This window comes from Ranitomeya imitator, chromosome 1 (genome assembly GCF_032444005.1).
Source record: "Ranitomeya imitator isolate aRanImi1 chromosome 1, aRanImi1.pri, whole genome shotgun sequence".
NCBI lineage: Eukaryota > Metazoa > Chordata > Amphibia > Anura > Dendrobatidae > Ranitomeya > Ranitomeya imitator.
This window is the reverse complement of record NC_091282.1, coordinates 643,426,168-643,445,661: the sequence shown is the minus strand read 5'-3', so window position 1 is coordinate 643,445,661 and position 19,494 is coordinate 643,426,168. Positions and strand designations below refer to the sequence as shown.

The window sequence follows — 19,494 nt, the reverse complement described above, 5'->3', positions numbered from 1 at the left end:
AGCCAGTAGTTCCATCTCAATCTGCGCATATCCATGCTTTGTTGTTGTAAGGGCTCTGCTTGCAAATGTAATTGGCTGTTTGTTCTGCATTAATGTGGCTCCAAGGCCTTTTTCCGAAGCATCACATTGTACCACCACTTCTCGATCTGGATCGAAATACTTTAGGGTTGCTGTATCTGCAATGGCATTCTTTACTGCTCGGAAAGCCGTCTCCTGGCTTTCTGTCCATTCCCAGCGCACATCTTTGTGGGTTAGCTGTCTCAGTGGCTCACACATGTCTGACAGATGTCTGCAAAATTTTGAGAGATAATTCACCATGCCCAAAAATTGTTGTACTCCAGAAACAATAGTAGGTGTAGGCAAATCTTGTATTGCTCTCACCTTTTCAGGATCCACTTTGACCCCAGTTGAAGTCAGTCGATGACCAATATAGGCCACTTCTGTCATTTTCAATTTGAATTTGTCCAAATTCAGCTTTATGTTTTTTTCTCTGCATCTGTCCAAAAATTGTATCATCTTCTGATCATGATCCTTGATTGCAGATTCCATATTTTCACCTTCTCCCACTACTAGGATATCATCCGCTATTGTCTTCACTCCAGTAAGTCCTTCCAAAGCCTGCATCAATTTCTGCTGGAATATCTCTGGAACAGGTTTTAGTCCCATGGGCATTTTCAGCCATTTAAAGCGTCCAAATGGTGAAGAAAATGTTGTCAATAAACTTGAATCTTCAGTCAGGGCCACATGCCAGAATCCATTTTTTACATCACATACAGAAAATATTTTAGCCTTTGATAAATCTGGTAGAACATCATCTAATGTTGGCATTGGGTAATGATTTCGTTTCAGCGCCTTGTTGAGTGGCTTAGGATCAATACATATTCTTAACTTGCCCGATGGTTTCTGCACTATGACCAAACTGCTGATCCAATCTGTGCTCTTATGGATTGGTGCTATCATGCCTCTTCTCTGTAGATCTTGCAGTTCTACTTTCAGCGGTTGCATTAACGCTACAGGCACTCTTCTTGTAGGTAATCTGGTGGGCTGCACTGTGTTGTCAATTTCTAGCCTATATTTACCTTCAAAGCATCCATCACCTTCAAATACATCAGCATACTCTGCTTTTATTTTCTGCATGTCCAAGTTGTGCTCTGCATTTAGTTTTGGATTTTGTATATCCTGGGCAACTTCAACAGACATAATGTTCTGAGACTGTACTTTTATTAAGTCCATTGCCTGAACTGCTTTTACTCCCAGTAATGGTACATGGTTACCACCCCGTAACACGGTAAATTCAACTCTATAACTCTTTCTGTTACATGGGTTTCGTATTTTTAGCTTACATGTCCCCATTGGTTTCAGAACACTTTTGTTGTACATCACCAGTACCTTGTCAGTTGGCTCAATAGAAACCTGTTTGTTTAGCAGATCAAATTAAATTACATTGCAGCTTGCTCCACAATCCAGCTGAAATCTAATGGGCTTCTCACCCAACAAGAATGTTGCATAAAGCTGCTTGGCATCCTTCACTACTGACTGCCCGACTACATTGACTTTCTCTGTTGTAGACTGCATTTGTAGCCATGTAATGTCCTCTGCACTGTCAGTGTCTGGTGTCACAGTGTGGAGCTGTCTGTACTGTTTGCCTCTTCCTTGCCTGCAGACAGCAGAGGAATGATTCTTCTTGCCACATGACCTGCAGGTTTCCCCATATGCTGGACACTTGGTTTTGTCTCTCTCATGTCTTTTCCCACAATACTTGCAGTGGACAGTGTTTATAGGGTAGTCTGGTCCTGTCTTTCCTTTCATAGATACTGCATGTACCTTGTCATCATCATTCTCACTGGTGCCTGCCATCATCTTCAGGCTGTGCTTTGTGAGCTCAGCAGCCCTGCAGATTTGCATACATTTCTCTAAAGTCATGCCTTCCTCTCTCAGTAATCTTTCTTTGAGATGACTGTCCTTTATGCCACACACCATTCTGTCCTTGATTAGACTGTCCCTGATCTCTCCAAAGCCACATGTTTCCGCAAGTCTCCTCAGCTCTGTCAGATATCTATCCACATTTTCACCATCCTCCTGATGTCTTGTGAAAAACTTATATCTTTCCACTGTCTCATTCTTCTTTGGGTCACAGTGTTTATCAAATGCCTGCACAATGTCTGCTAGGAGGAGGTTGTCTGTGTCTGGGAGCAAGGTGTGGGCTAATTCTCTGCCATTTTCCCCAATTAGGTAATAAAACAGCTTTACTTTCCGTTTGTCATCAGTGGGGCCCACAGTCAGATCCACATACAGTGTAAATTCTTCCTTCCAATGTCTCCAAGTCTGGGACAGATTACATGAAGTGACATCCAGTCTCTGAGGGGGCTTCAGACCAGTCTCCATTTTTCTGTACTGTCAAGGAATCTGTACTTACAGTTGCAGTGATCTGTGCAGTTCCAGCCTCATATAAGCTCTAAGAATTTGCAGGTTCTGTGCCCGGCTGCCACCATGTTCTGTTTGATGAATCCTGTCATAAATCACACTCTGTGAGTATCTCCAGGCTCTTTATTCACATCATGTCTCAACCTCTATTACATGAAATCCGAGTACAACAACATCCAACAAGTTCCAAACAAAGAATATAGAACACACATAAAAGCAGTGAGACCCCTAGAGGCCACATGAACATATAACATATTGCTACAGGTACAATATAAATGTCCAAAAGAAAAAAAGAAACTACTTGAAGAAATTCTCACTCCAATAATATATTAAAATCCATTAAATCTTTTATTTAAACACCAACAAGAACATTACACAAAAAAGAAAAAATATATAAAAACAAGAGGGGCAGGTCAGTATATAAGATTTTTTAGTACAACAAGTCTCAACATTTTATAAATCCACAGCACTGGTTACTTAGAAAATTTTCATCAATAACTGAAAAGGGGAGAGGATAAACATATGGCCCTTTAATCTATTAACTTACATAAATAACGTGTCTTTAAAAGACTACTTCACAGTTCTATTTCCAAAGACCACATAATACTCTGTTGCCAATAATTGCAAATAAGTGGCACAATTCCTCAGAAAGCCTCCTCCACCCTTGTTTCTCAAAAAAAAAAAAAAAAGGCACAATATATACTATCCTCCTGATGTCTTGTGAAAAACTTATATCTTTCCACTGTCTCATTCTTCTTTGGGTCACAGTGTTTATCAAATGCCTGCACAATGTCTGCTAGGAGGAGGTTGTCTGTGTCTGGGAGCAAGGTGTGGGCTAATTCTCTGCCATTTTCCCCAATTAGGTAATAAAACAGCTTTACTTTCCGTTCCGTTTCCGTCAAATGCCTGCACAATGTCTGCTAGGAGGAGGTTGTCTGTGTCTGGGAGCAAGGTGTGGGCTAATTCTCTGCCATTTTCTCTGCCAGTGCTCATGTATACAGATCTTGCCACCTCACACTCCAACGTAGGTTTCACTCGTAGCTTTGTCAGGGAGTGACGAGTGACGAAGCTACGAGTTCTTGTTGGTGTTTAAATAAAAGATTTAATGGATTTCAATATATTATTGGAGTGAGAATTTCTTCAAGTAGTTTCTTTTTTTCTTTTACCCACAGAGACATGCCCAGTTCTCAGCTGATGAGGCAAAAATGTTGGAGATAGCCAGGGCCGGCTCCAGGTTTTCGAGGGCCCCGGGCGAAAGAGTCTCAGTGGGCCCCCCCCCTTTAACACATACCCCGATTTATGATGCGCAGATACGGCAGAGAAATGTATAGTACAAAGCCAGATTTCACTTCTTACATGAGTGACAGCTATTGTAAATTCTGCAGTGTATATATACAGGACAGGAGGAGTTGTACTGTGCAGTGTATATATACAGGAGAGGTGCTGTGCAGTGTATACATACAGGAGGAAAGGTGCTGGGCAATGTATATATAGGACAGGAGGAAAGGTGCAGTGTATATATACAGGAGAGGTGCTGTGCAGTGTACATATACAGGAGGAAAGGTGCTGTGCAGTGTACATATACAGGAGGAGCGGTACTGTACATCTTTAAGGTTTAGCAATAACCTTCATACAGATGGGAAGGGGTTAAGCTTCTTCCTACCCCACTGGTGCAGGTTTGGTGTGTCATGCATGTATTCTGGGGTTCTGGGAGAGCTGGGTGGCTGCAGGTTGCAGGCTGCACCCCACCAGCTGCTCCTCCAGACATCACCCACATTTTTAGGCAGCAGAGACAGACAGCAGCAGACTGAGCCATAAGACCAACTGCAACCACTGCTGGATACCATAGCACTCACTCAGGCACTGATAGGAGCTCCTCCGGAATCTGCCTCATAAGTGTTCAGCAGCACTGCAGCCAGCCAGGGGCAGAGATCAGAGCAGGAGAAAGTGCTCTCTCCACCCACAAACAATGTCACACTGGCTGCCTTCTCTTAACCCCTATGTGTGCCTGCCTGGCTGCACTGACTGAGTGAGAAGATGCTTGTGTCAGAGCTGGCACATAGGGGTTAAGAGAACGCAGCCAGCAGTGACTTTGTGGGCGGAGAGAGCATGTTCTCCTGCTCTGCTCCCCCAGCTGTATCTATGACAGTGTGAGTGGGCCCCCCTCTCTTCCCAGGGCCCCGGCATTTGCCCAGGTGCGCCGGGTGCTGACGCCGGCCCTGGAGATAGCGTTGGCGTCCAAGCTCTGTCTCCTATGCCCAGGTGCTGCCGTATTTGCCACCTTTACAGACCTGTAAAGTAAAATGGCAGCACCCAGTGGCTTCAATGAAAAATTATACAAAATGCCACCATAAAACCTATCTAGTACAACATTTGCTGAAACAGCATGCTTTGTAACATTCTTTCATTTTTTAAATAATATAAAAAAGGAGCACCTTCCATTTGAGCAATTGCTGAAATAACAAATACATAGCATAATTATATTCTCAAAATTACTCAGTGGCGGCGAGAACTTTAAATAGGTAGGGCATCAAAAGGGTTCCATACTTTTTGAGGTGTGTGCTTTTCTTCCCCTGTCTCTAGTATGTCTAGCTATCCTGGCTTGGGTGAGTTCTTTTGACTTGAGAGGGTAAGTAGGTCCTAGGGCTTAAAAACAGCGGTGGCAAAATGAACACCGCCAATTTTTATACAAGATTATATCCCTTGTGTTCATGCAGTGCTGCTCACCATTATTGGCAGTCCTTTATTTTTTTCATAGACTGCAGAATATCTTCAGAAATAAATGGAAATGTACCAAAGTTATATCCTCAGGATTTTTTTAATTTCTCGTCCAAAGTAATACAACAATTAAACATTATTTTCAACTTACATGTTGCAATTTCAAAGAAGAAACAAAATGAATAGCATGTGCAGCAATAAAGGCACCCCTAATTAATACTTGGCTGCACACCCTTTGGCATTGATGACAGCCTCCGAACATTTCTTGCAGCCATCTACAAGCTTCTTGCACTTACTTATCAGCTGGTATTTTCTTTTACTCTTCCTTTGCTCTTTTTTCAAGCTGTTGAATGTTTGTAGGGTTCTTTTCCCAATTGCAGGTTTCATCTCACCCAACGATTTTCAATGGTATTGAGGTCAGGACTCATTGCTGATCATTTTAAAACAGTTCATTTTTATTCTTCTTCAACATTCTTGTATACTTTTGGATGTGTGCTTTGGGTCATTGTCTTGCTGAAGGACCCATGATCTTCAACTCAAACCAACTTCTCTCGCATCAGTTGGCGTACGCATTAGCGAACCTGAAGATTGAAGATCAGGATGAAGATGGTCCAGGCCCAGCCATTCCGGTTCAGGCAGTGGGGAGGCCCCTGGCACGGCTGGTGCGGTGTCCTGAAGCTGTCACCTCTGGAACCGATGGGTTTTGCAGGGTGAGCGTGGGTAGCGCAGCTGCCTCACCATATTCGGGTGCAGGGCTTCCGAGTGTCCTCCTGATGACGTGGCCGGGGAGGTCGTGTGACGAGTAGGAACTTCCGGGGGAAACCGGAAGTAAGGTTGAGGACACCGGGCGGCTATTTCAAAAGGGGAAAAATCATGGTGAGATGCTCCCTGCAACAAGCGATCTCCGGCAAGATGGAGGACAGCGATCCACAGCCACCACAGCAGCAGCGCCAGAGGCAGCAGAAACAACAACCTAATTGGGTTCCCCCTTTTTTCTGTTTCATTATTCAGGGAAGGAAAAGACTGGGAAAAAACAAACACAGAAGTTGCCCCATGTGTAACAAAGAGTTACCAGTCACCTGGGATGAGAGACTCTGTCATTCCTGCATAGAGCAAGTGTTGTGTGAAGGGACCCCAGACTTTGCCGCCTAGTTAAGATCGGTGTTTAAATCTGAAGTCAAAAGTACCTTTAGATCCCTCATGTAGGGAGATAAAGTCAGGGATGAGAAAGCCAGCAAACACCCCCACTCTACGTCCTCTAGCTCAGAGGAGAAAAACTTGGATTTATCAGACTCTTCCTCATCCTCAGACAATGAAGTAGGGGGCGCCACTGTTTCCCTTTAGAGGAGGTAGAAAGCCTTGTTAAGATGGTGAGATCCACTATGGGGGTAATAGACCCTCGCGCTGAAAAGACGGTACAGAACATAATGTTTGGGGAATTGGCCCAGAGGAATCAGAGGTTATTTCCCCTGAGTGAAAACATACAAGCCCTGATCAAAAAAGAGTGGGAGAAACCAGATAGGAAAAATTATTCCATACCATACCTAAAAAGGAAATACCCCTTTGAGGATTCAGCGTCAACATCCTGGGATAAAGCCCCGAAACTAAATGTTGTGGTAGCAAAGGCCTCTCAGCAATTTGCCCTCCCCTTTGAGGACATGGGAACCTTTAAAAGACCCGTTAGATAAGAAGGCAGATTCCTTCCTTAAAGGAGCATGGGAAACATCGGGGGGTAATCTTAGGCCCACTATAGCAGCAACCTACACCTCTAAATTCCCTTATGATCTGGGTGGATCAACTAGAGAAACAGCACAGGGATGGGATGCCCAGGAATGAAAGACTAGAGTCTATTTTCTTAATACGGGGGCAGCAGCTTTTTTGGCAGATTATTCAGCCAACTCGGTTAGACTAGCATCTATGCCTGCAACTTTCTCAAATGAAGCCCGCAGGGCACTTTGGCACAAATGCTGGCCGGGAGACCTGCAAACCAAATTAAAATTATGCTCGATCTCCTGTGAAGGAGAGTTTTTATTTGGAGAAATGGTGGATGACATCCTTGAGAAGGCAAGGGATAAGAAAAAGGGGTTCCCTAACCTGGCCACTTCCACTTTCAAACAGTCCTTTTGAAGTAGAACATTTTTCTGTAGGAGGACCTCAAAAGAACAGAGGAGAGTAGATGGGATGAAGGGAGGAAGAACAACTACGGATTTCTCTTTGGAAGCTCCTCTCGTGAAAGGAACCCCTCAAAGTGACGTTCTTTCCCAGACTATTCCGTTTCCTTCCGGTCTGGGAGAAAATTTCAGTCAGTCCCTGGATATTAAATATAGTCAGGTCAGGCCTGAGGATAGACTTCCATTCACTCCTTCCCGAGAACTTTGTCATGACTCCCCTACGATTCTCTCCGGAGGAACAGGAGGCCCTGGAGTGCAAGGTTTTGGACCTAGTGAAGCAAAGCTGTACTCCATGGTGTCCCTCCTCGAGAAAGAGGGAAGGATTCTACTCCCCATTGTTCCTGGTAAACAAATCGGACAATTATAAACTTGAGAAAATTGAACTGGTATGTAAAAACACAAAAATTCAAGATGGAATCAATAAAGTCAGCCATCAAAATATTGTTTCCCAACTGCTGCATGATGGTTCTAGATCTCAGCGACGCATATTACCATGTCCCTATACAGGGGCGTACATAGAAATCATGGGGCCCTATAGGAAAAGTCTGAAAGGGACCCCCCTCCCCCCAAAAAAAAAAATTCACTGCCTGGCCCAGCTCACTGTCTTGAGCCTCCACACAGCCTCAGCTTCTCACGCTCTGTCTCCAACATCAGGTAGCCTCCCTCACATGTGCATCTACTTCCGGCCGGTCCCAGCATACACTGATCTCTCTGGCTGGAAAGCTACGTCAGCCAGGAGGCGTGGTGTCCTTGTCCAAATCCAGCCAGACAGTTCAGCCAGGAGCAATGCAGGACTAAAAAGGAGGAGTTAGGAGGAGCCAGGTACAGAGTGACGGTGGTGTGCACATTTAATTAAAGGCACATGGCACAGCACAGCCCAGGGGTGGACACTGACAGCTTGGGACCCCTGTGCAAGAAATGTGTCTGAGCCCCCTCCTTTTATGGCGACAAAGCTACGTACATATAAATATACTAGCTGAAGAGCCCGGCGTTGCCTGGGCATAGTAAATATCTGTAGTTAGTTATAGCACCTCACTTGTCTTATTTTCCCATCACTCTTCTCATTTTCTCCCTTACACCTCTCATTTTCCCCCCTCACTCCTCTTATTTTCCCCCTCACTCCTCTCATTCCCCCCTAACACTTGTCATTTCGACCTCACATCTGTCATTTTCCGATCACTCCACTATTTTCCCTCACTCCTCTCATTTTGCACTCACAACTTTTCATTTTCACCTCACACCTCTCATTTTCCCCTCAGTATATACATGTTTGTCATCTCCCTTATATATAGTATATACCTGTATGTCATCTCCTGTATATAGTATATACCTGTATGTCATCTCCCCTGAAAATAGTATATACCTGCTATATGTCATCTCCTCCTGTATATTATATATACCTATGTGTCATCTCCTCCTGTATATAGTATCTACCTGTATGTCATCTCTTCTGTATATACTATATACCTGTATGTCATCTCCTCCTATATATAGTATATACCTGTATGTCATCTCCTGTATATAGTATATACCTGTATGTCATCTCCACTGTATATAGTATATACCTGCTGTATGTCATCTCCTCCTCTATATACCTATGTGTCATCTCTTTTATATAGTATATACCTGTATGTCATCTCCTCCTGTATATAGTATATACGTGTGTCATCTCCTCCTGTATATAGTATATACCTGTAAGTCATCTCCTCCTGTATATAGCATATACCTGTGTGTCATCTCCCCTTTATATAGTATATACCAGTGTGTCATCTCCTCCTGTATATAGTATATACCTGTGTGTCATCTCCCCTGTATATAGTATATACCTGTATGTCATCTCCTCCTGGATATAGTATATACCTGTGTCATCTCCCCTGTATATAGTATACTAGCTATTGAACCCGTTCTACGCCCGGGTGGCGAGCATTTATATTGGTATATGGTCTCCATCCTGGTATGTGCTGCTCCATCCTGCGTCCCCATCCTGTCATGTGCTGCTCCATCCTGCGTCCCCATCCTGTCATGCGCTGCTCCATCCTGCGTCCCCATCCTGTCATGTGCTGCTCCATCCTGCGTCCCCATCCTGTCATGCGCTGCTCCATCCTGCGTCCCCATCCTGTCATGTGCTGCTCCATCCTGCGTCCCCATCCTGTCATGCGCTGCTCCCATCCTGCGTCCCCATCCTGTCATGCGCTGCTCCCATCCTGCGTCCCCATCCTGTGATGCGCTGCTCCCAATCCTGTGATGCGCTGCTCCCATCCTGCGTCCCCATCCTGTCATGTGCTGCTCCATCCTGCGTCCCCATCCTGTCATGTGCTGCTCCATCCTGCGTCCCCATCCTGTCATGTGCTGCTCCATCCTGCGTCCCCATCCTGTCATGCGCTGCTCCATCCTGCGCCTCCATTCTGTCATGTGCTGCTCCCATCCTGCGTCCCCATCCTGTCATGCGCTGCTCCATCCTGCGTCCCCATCCTGTCATGCGCTGCTCCCATCCTGCGTCCCCATCCTGTCATGTGCTGCTCCATCCTGCGCCTCCATTCTGTCATGTGCTGCTCCCATCCTGCGTCCCCATCCTGTCATGCGCTGCTCCATCCTGCGTCCCCATCCTGTCATGCGCTGCTCCCATCCTGTCATGCGCTGCTCCCATCCTGCGTCCCCATCCTGTGATGCGCTGCTCCCATCCTGTGATACCCTGCTCCATCCTGCGTCCCCATCCTGTCATGTGCTGCTCCATCCTGCGTCCCCATCCTGTTATGTGCTGCTCCCATCCTGCGTCCCCATCCTTATGTGCTGCTCCATCCTGCGTCCCCATCCTTATGTGCTGCTCCATCCTGCGTCCCCATCCTGTCATGTGCTGCTCCATCCTGCGTCCCCATCCTGTCATGTGCTGCTCCATCCTGCGTCCCCATCCTGTTATGTGCTGCTCCCATCCTGCGTCCCCATCCTTATGTGCTGCTCCATCCTGCGTCCCCATCCTTATGTGCTGCTCCATCCTGCGTCCCCATCCTTATGTGCTGCTCCATCCTGCGTCCCCATCCTTATGTGCTGCTCCATCCTGCGTCCCCATCCTTATGTGCTGCTCCATCCTGCGTCCCCATCCTTATGTGCTGCTCCATCCTGCGTCCCCATCCTTATGTGCTGCTCCATCCTGCGTCCCCATCCTTATGTGCTGCTCCATCCTGCGTCCCCATCCTTATGTGCTGCTCCATCCTGCGTCCCCATCCTTATGTGCTGCTCCATCCTGCGTCCCCATCCTTATGTGCTGCTCCATCCTGCGTCCCCATCCTTATGTGCTGCTCCATCCTGCGTCCCCATCCTTATGTGCTGCTCCATCCTGCGTCCCCATCCTTATGTGCTGCTCCATCCTGCGTCCCCATCCTTATGTGCTGCTCCATCCTGCGTCCCCATCCTTATGTGCTGCTCCATCCTGCGTCCCCATCCTGTTATGTGCTGCTCCCATCCTGCGTCCCCATCCTTATGTGCTGCTCCATCCTGCGTCCCCATCCTTATGTGCTGCTCCATCCTGCGTCCCCATACTGCCTCTGACCCGCTCGGCGCCGAGTGCTGGGGGGCCTGAGCAGGCGGGGACACCGGCGCGCTGTGGGTGTCAGGTGCCGGTATCGCCGCCAGCTCAGGCCCCCCAGCACTTACTATATTCACCTGTCCTGCATTCCAGCGCTGGGCGCCGCCATCTTCCCGGTCTCCTGGCTGTGACTGTTCAGTCAGAGGGCGGCGCCTGCGCGCATTAAGCGCGTCATCGCGCCCTCTGAACTGAAGGTCACAGGCCGAAGACCGGGAAGATGGCGGCGCTCAGCGGTGGAACGGGGCCAGGTGAATATGGCCGATACTCACCCTCCTGGCGGTCCCTGCTTCTCTGTTGGAGATCGCGGTGTGCGTTCAGTGTGAACGCACACCGCGATCTCCCGGGAGCGTCACTCTGTGAGGCCCAGACTGCGCCGGCGCTTGCGCCTGCGCAGTCTATAAAGGCTTCGGACAGAGTGACGCTCCCAGCGTTATATTATAGATATGTGTGTGTCATCTCCCCTGTATATAGTATATACTGTACCTGTGTGTCATCTCCTCCTGTATATATTATATACCTGTGTGTCATCTCCTCCTGTATATATGATATATCTGTGTTTCATCTCCTCCTGTATTAGACCTCGTTCACACGTTATTTGCTCAGTATTTTTACCTCAGTATTTGTAAGCTAAACTGGCAGCCTGATAAATCCCCAGCCAACAGGAAGCCCTCCCCCCTGGCAGTATATATTAGCTCACACATACACATAATAGACAGGTCATGTGACTGACAGCTGCCGTATTTCCTATATGGTACAGTTGTTGCTCTTGTAGTTTGTCTGCTTATTAATCAGATTTTTATTTTTGAAGGATAATACCAGACTTGTGTGTGTTTTAGGGCGAGTTTCATGTGTCAAGTTGTGTGTGTTGAGTTTTGTGTGGTATAATTGCAGCGCCCCAGAGACCTGGTCGTTGCAGTATAACGCTCTGCCACTAAGGGGAGTGATGGTACGTCTGATGGCACTAAAGGAGTTCTCCTGACCAGGTATCACCAGAACACATTACACTTCACATTCCGGCCACTAGGGGGAGAAAAAGGCTTTATTTATTGGGCCACTCCTCACACTGGTAAAACTAGGGGTTGGGGAGGAAGTTAGTCAGACTGACTGGGTTGGACTCAGGCAACATCCCGTGGCAGGGGGTGTTGCAGGGAGAAGACACAGGGGGGTCCCTGTCAGGCGTGGGAACCTGGCAGGTGCCTAGCGAACAGAACAGAATGTAACGGAGCCACGCCTGCACTTCCTTGCGGCGGTATCCTAAGAAAGAGACACGAAGGGTAGGATATTGTGGAACAGTGTAAACGAGATCAAGCAAAAAGGAGTACCAGTAGGAGTCGTACCGTGAGACCGAGGCAACATCCTACTGAGGCGCGTAGCCGGTGGCCGGAACACTGCGGGAGTAACTGACTCTAGGCCTTACTTCGAACTCCGCAGGACAGTTAATTATAGGTTGGCTGTCTACCTTAAATTTCCTACGAAGACATAGGGGGCAACAGTGGGAGAGGGGCATCTCTAGGGTCCCAGAAGACCTCCAGGCCTTCCCATCATACGGGTGCGTCCTAGCCATAACATATCTGGGGGACGAGAAACTAGTAACATCTGGAACTAAAGAGAGAGAGAGCTGTAGAGAACGAACGAGAACAGCAGTTGTGAGGACTATTCCGAATGCTCAGCAGGGTAGGACTACAACACACAGGCGCTAGTGGTGGGCAACGATTTCCATCTGCGAGGGAAACTCTGGAAGTGCCCATCGGACCGGCCGGTCTCTGATAGCCCTGTTAAACGTGCTCTGGATTGAGGATCCTGAAGTCTTCAGTAAAGAGGTAAAGAGACTGCAACCCTGTGTCCTCGTTATTGACTGCACCTCACACCATCACCATCCACCTTACTGGGAAGCCCTGGGGACATACTTCACCTGTGGGAAGGTATACCATCCAGCTGCCATTCCATCACCCCAGCGGACCCCACAGCAGCGTCGGTCACCCTGACCGAACACCACAGGTGGCGTCACGAACCCCTGACAGACTGCATCACCTTTATTGGACGCCCCTTAGCAGGGTCGCGGACCGGGTCTAGCCACCGTGACAGCCTCAGAACCGAATCAGAGAGGCCCGGTACCGAGAACGCGTGGCCCTGTGTCTGGGGGCGATCCATAATAAATATCAAAAACCCGGCACTCAACTTCAATGCAACTTGAAATTTATTGCGTAGTACAGAAAACGTTTCGGTCTCATGCGACGTTCATCAGTTGACACAATATGTACAAAATGAAATAAATAAATAAACAAAATAAACAGCAACATAAGCAAAAGTGTATCACTTAAACAAAAGGAACGAAACAGAAGTATATACAAAGGTGGGATAGGTCATATCTTGATTCGGATGATAGACTACAGCGGGATTGCCACATAATAAACCTATACCACACTATAAATAAATTCAGGTGAAAAAGAAAGGAAAGAGAATGCGCTGGCATACCGTACTTAAGGGTGATTGTGTATCACTTGATGAGCGGAATTCGGTAGGTCCGGTAGGAATAACTATGGATACAAAGAGTGCCCGCCGGTATTACACAAAATATATATTACGTGTCCATGGGTTTTAGATAAGAGATGCTGATCCACGTGCCCCAACTTAATGTAAATTACCTGGAATATAACTGCCCTAGTCCTATGTGGGCTGGGAGCTGTGGAAAAAGCGGTAATACTTGTGAGGGCCGGTGGTCAACTCAGAGTCTTACGACCCTGCTCCATGTAGTCCCATATTGTAAGTGGGTGGCCAGAAGAGTTTACCTTAATGGATCCGGAGCTTGACGCGGTGTCCACCTCTTGTCAGTGTGAGTGCCCGGGTGAATAGACGCTGGTAAAGCGCCCTTTATGTGAGCGCCGAGGGAAACCCGGAAGTGACGCACCAGAAGTGCGTCGTCTGGCTGCCGTGATTGACAAGTTTGCATAGTCCAATCCGGAGGTGCTAGTAATGGGAGGCGGGTCTTATGGAGTTGTGCATAGCATGGAGGTGAATTCAATAGAAAAGGAAGGAGATCCCTGGCGATACGCATTGTGTGCTTTGCAGCGCTAAGAGATATGTGGCAGTGGTGATCGTTCCTATAGCATCCGCTGTGATGAGAGACAAGAGGATAATTCTGAGGTCTCAATAAAGATGGCCCTAGAGAAACAGACACATATGTTAGCGATTTTCAACTTAACCCCTTCCCGACCTTTGACGCACCGTATGCGTCATGAAAACCTGTGCCAATCCGACCTGTGACGCAGCATATGCATCATGGTCGGATTACGCTCCTGCAGGCCGGGTGAAAGGGTTAACTGTAATTTCACCAGGCCTGCAGGGACGTTTCACTTTCACTTTCAATCAGAGCGATAGTAATATTTCACCAATGAAAATTGGTGAAATATTACAATCCAGCCATGGCCGATGCTGCAATAGCATCAGCCATGGCTGGAGATCGTGATCTGACCCCCCCACCGCCACCGATCTCCTCTCCTCCGGTCCTCCGTCCTGCCATCTAGTGTCCCCCGCTTCCCTCCGGTCTCCTGTCCGCTCCCCCCGCTGTCCACTCCCACCCCCCCGCTGTCCGTTCACCCCCCCCCTCATACTTACCGACCTGTGTCCCTCCCGATGTCCGTCTGTGTGTTCGATGGGCGCCGCCATCTTCCAAAATGGCGGGCGCATGCGCAGTGCGGATTCGTTACAGGTACATTTTGATCGCTGTGATAGGTTCTATCACAGCGATCAAAATAAAAAAAATAATAAATAAACCCCCCCTTTATCACCCCCATGGATAGGGACAATAATAAATTAAAGAAATTTTTTTTTCTTTGCCCCACTAGGGTTAGGGTTAGGGTTGGTTCACACTGCGTCTAAGCAGTCCGGCATAAACGTGGTGTAACGTAGTCCGTTATGGCCGCCATTGACAGCAATGTCGGGCGCATCACTAGCGCACGCCCACAATGGGCGTGCGCTAGGGATGTGCCGTCATTGAGTGACGGACCCGGAGACGCGGGCTGCAGCGTTTCCGGGTCCGTCACTGCTAGCGCAGATAGAGCTAGCAGATGCTCTATCTGCGCTAGCGTGATGCAAACGTCGGCACTTGCGCTAGCAGCAGCCCGTTAGCGTATGTGCTGAACGGGCTGCTGCTAACGCAGTGTGAACCTAGCCTTAGGGTTATGGCTAGAATTAGGGTTAGAACTAGGGTTAGGGTTAGAATTAGGCTATGCGCACACAGTGCGGATTTGGCTGCAGATCTGCAGAGGATTTGGCTGCAGATCCGCAGCGGATTGGCCGCTGCGGATTCGTAGCAGTTTTCCATCAGGTTTACAGTACCATGTAAACCTATGGAAAACCAAATCCCCTGTGCCCATGGTGCGGAAAATACCGCGCGGAAACGCTGTGTTGTATTTTCCGCAGCATGTCAATTCTTTGTGCGGATTCCGCAGCGTTTTACACCTGTTCCTCAATAGGAATCCACAGGTGAAATCCGCACAAAAAACACTGGAAATCCGCGGTAAATCCACAGGTAAAATGCAGTGCCTTTTACCTGCGGATTTTTCAAAAATGGTGCGGAAAAATCTCACACGAATCCGCAACATGGGCACATAGCATTAGGGTTAGGGTTGGAATTAGGGCTAGGGTTGGAAATAGGGTTAAGATTAGGCTGTGGTTAGGGTTATGGTTAGGGTTAGGGGTGTGTTGGGGTTAGGGTTGGGATTAGGGTTAGGATTAGGGTTGGGGTTGGGATTAAGGTTAGGGGTGTGTTGGGGTTAGAGTTGTGGTTAGGGGTGTGTTGGGGTTAGGGTTGTGATTAGGGTTATGGCTAGAGTTGGGATTAGGGTTAGGGGTGTGTTGGGGTTAGTGTTGGAGTTAGAATTGAGGGGTTTCCACTGTTATGGCACATCAGGGGTCTCCAAACGCAACATGGCGCCACCATTGATTCCAGTCAATCTTGCATTCAAAAAGTCAAATGGTGCTCCCTCCCTTCCGAGCCCCGACGTGCGCCCAAACAGTGGTTTACCCCCACATATGGGGTACCAGCATACTCAGGACAAACTGGGCAACAATTATTGGGGTCCAATTTCTCCTGTTACCTTTGTGAAAATAAAAAATTGCTTGCTAAAACATAATTTTTGAGGAAAGAAAAATGATTTTTTATTTTCACGGCTCTGCGTTGTAAACTTCTGTGAAGCACTTGGGGGTTCAAAGTGCTCACCACATATCTAGATAAGTTCCTTGGGGGTCTAGTTTCCAAAATGTGGTCACTTGTGGGGGGTTTCTACTGTTTAGGCACATCAGGGGCTCTGCAAATGCAACGTGACGCCCGCAGACCATTACATCAAGTCTGCATTTCAAAAGTCACTACGTCCTTTCCGAGCCCCGACGTGTGCCCAAACAGTGGTTTACCCCCACATATGGGGTATCAGTGTACTCAGGACAAACTCGGCAACAACTGTTGGGGTCCAATTTCTCCTGTTACCCTTGTGAAAATAAAAAAAATTGCTTGCTAAAACATCATTTTTGAGGAAAGAAACATGATTTTTTATTTTCACGGCTCCGCGTTGTAAACTTCTGTGAAGCACTTGGGGGTTCAAAGTTCTCACCACATATCTAGATAAGTTCCTTGGGGGGTCTAGTTTCCAAAGTGGGGTCACTTGTGGGGGATTTCTACTGTTTAGGCACATCAGGGGCTCTGCAAGCGCAACGTGACGCCCGCAGACCATTCCATCAAAGTCTGCATTTCAAAAGTCACTACTTCCCTTCCGAGCCCCGACGTGTGCCCAAACAGTGGTTTACCCCCACATATGGAGTATCAGTGTACTCAGGACAAACTCGGCAACAACTATTCGAAACCAATTTCTCCTGTTACCCTTGTGAAAATAAAAAATTGCTTGCTAAAACATCATTTTTGAGGAAAGAAACATGATTTTTTATTTTCACGGCTCTGCGTTGTAAACTTCTGTGAAGCACTTGGGGGTTCAAAGTGCTCACCACATATCTAGATAAGTTCCTTGGGGGGTCTAGTTTCCAAAGTGGTTCACTTGTGGGGGATTTCTACTGTTTAGGCACATCAGGTGCTCTGCAAACGCAACGTGACGCCCGCAGACCATTCCATCAAAGTCTGCATTTCAAAAGTCAACACTTCCCTTCCGAGCCCCGACGTGTGCCCAAACAGTGGTTTACCCCCACATATGGGGTATCAGTGTACTCAGGACAAACTCGGCAACAACGATTGGGGTCCAATTTCTCCTGTTACCCTTGTGAAAATAAAAAATTGCTTGCTAAAACATCATTTTTGAGGAAAGAAACATGATTTTTTATTTTCACGGCTCTGCGTTGTAAACTTCTGTGAAGCACTTGGGGGTTCAAAGTGCTCACCACATATCTAGATATCTAGACATGGGTCCCGGCCAGTTCTGTGCACGCTAATCGACTGGTGCAGGCTTTTCATGCCAGATACCCTGAGAAGCCTGGGGGTCCAGTGGGCCCCCTGCTATGAACTGGTGGTTTAGGAGCAACATGGGACGAGCTCTGAAGGAAGTGGTACCTGTACTGACCGCAGTCCTTAAGCTCAACACAACACTAGAAGTAGCCGTGGGATGCTACTGACACTCCCTAGGCACCTCGTCACAGCCTGAGAACTAACTACCCCTAAAGATAGAAACAGGAAAACTATCTTGCCTCAGAGAAAATCCCCAAAGGATAGATAGCCCCCCACAAGTAATGACTGTGAGTGGAGAGGGAAAAGACATACACAGAATGAAACCAGGATGTAGCACAGGAGGCCAGTCTAGCTAGATAGATAGGACAGGATGGAATACTGTGCGGTCAGTATAAAACACTACAAAAAATCCACAGAGTTTACAAAAATCTCCACACTGACTAAAGGTGTGGAGGGTAAATCTGCTTCCCAGAGCTTCCAGCTTCACTGAATTAATTCATACTGACAAGCTGGACAAAACATAGAAATCACAGAACGGATAAGTCCACAACCTGTGGACAGAAAAGAGCAAGCAAGGACTTAACTTTGCTGAACTGGTCAGGATAACAGAGAAATCCAAAAGAGATGTGAATCCAACCAGGAACCATTGACAAGTGGCACTGCTGAAGGGAAGAGCCAGGCAAAAATAGCCGAGCAGAAAGACAATCAGTGGAAGCAGCTGCAGACTGCTAAATCCAAGGAGCAGCCATACCACTTAAAACCGGAGGGAGCCCAAGGGCGGAATTCACAACAGCCCCCCGTTATGGGGGGTACTGTCATGGTTAGGACATGGTTAATGTCCTGTTATTTCAGGGTTAATGTTGTTGGCCTCTCTTTCAAGATGGGAGGGGTATTTATACGCACTCCTAGCTGGGTTCCTCTGTCAGCTATATGTTCTGCTTTAGTCTGTGTGCTTGACCCTTTGAGTGTGTGCCCGGTTTGCATTGTGTTTATCTTGCTCTCCGTGCATTACTCTGTTTGCTCTTCTGGATTACTGAACTCTGGCTTTGCTTCTGACTGTCCCCTGTCTCTCCCTTTTGGTACCTCGTGATCTCCTGGCTCCGATCTTTGCTTGTTTGATAACTCTCTAGTGTTTATCCCTTCTCTGTTCCCTGGTGTCTGGCTCCACCCCCTGACCTCCTCCAACTCTGTCACATGTCTAAGGTCCTGTTGGTTTCCAGGTTAGTAGCCCGGCGTATAACTCAGCTCCTTTGATGCTGTGTGCAGCTCTCCTCACAACATTAATACCCGGGAGACGTGACACCACCACCTCCATCATTTCCTCCTCCCCCATCATCCCCATCATTGCCCTTTCCACCACCACCATCATTGCCTTCTCCCCCACCAATCCCATCGTTGCCTATTCCACCATCTCCATCATTTCCTCCTCCCCCGGATAAACAGGCCAGATTGTCCTCATTATTAGCCACCCTGCAGGGGCCCCCCGAGCACATGTGGTATCCACCCCTGGCACAGCAATTGTGGTCCAACTCTATCAGGCCCCTTCCCCCCCCGGGGCCCCATAGCAGTCCCTTGGCCTGCCGCCATTGGAGGTAGTCACTGTCCCTATACACAAAGACTCTCAAAGGTTCCTCAGGGTAGTGGTCTCCATAAAAGAAGAAATAAATTTTTTCCAATACAAAGCTCTTCCTTTCAGCTTATCGGTAGCAAGACATTTTGATCGTCCCTTATTTGGACGACTTCTTGGTAAAAGGCGACTCAGCTCAACTTTACAGAACACAGCTAGACACGGTAATCACTACCTTAGGCTGCCTTTTGAACCTAAAAAAATCAAGAGTTCCTAGGACTGATATTGGATTCCCGGAAATGAGAATGCCACCTCCCAGCGGAAAAAAGGGGGAAAATTGTGAATCAGGTATTGAGAGCTTCACAAAATCCATCCATGACTTTGAGGAAGGCCATGTCTTTGCTAGGTTCCCTTACTGCTTGTCTGCCAGCAGTCCCGTGGGCCCAGATACACACCAGGGACCTCCAGTAGAACATTTTAAAAAATAAATCGTTCTAATAGGTCACTTGGAATAGCGCGTGACTCTATCTTTGTCTACTATTCGTTCCCTGAGTTGGTGGGAAGACATCACATGAGCAATCTA

General features: G+C 47.5%; 1 long non-coding RNA gene across 4 annotated transcripts in view; it reads right to left on the bottom strand.

The window, feature by feature from the left end:
• LOC138638475 (uncharacterized) overlaps positions 1-13,871 on the bottom strand; it is a 57,528-nt gene extending 43,657 nt beyond the window's left edge. Inside the window, exons 1-3 of one of the 4 annotated variants that reach the window (XR_011312509.1) lie at positions 13,686-13,871; positions 13,542-13,579; positions 13,372-13,433 (exon numbers count right to left, since the gene is read on the bottom strand). This is a non-coding gene — a long non-coding RNA (uncharacterized lncRNA). The remainder of the gene's footprint in view (positions 1-13,371; positions 13,434-13,541; positions 13,580-13,685) is intronic. The other 3 variants (XR_011312504.1, XR_011312505.1, XR_011312508.1) reach the window with 3 other exon arrangements.
• Positions 13,872-19,494: the final 5,623 nt, after the last annotated feature.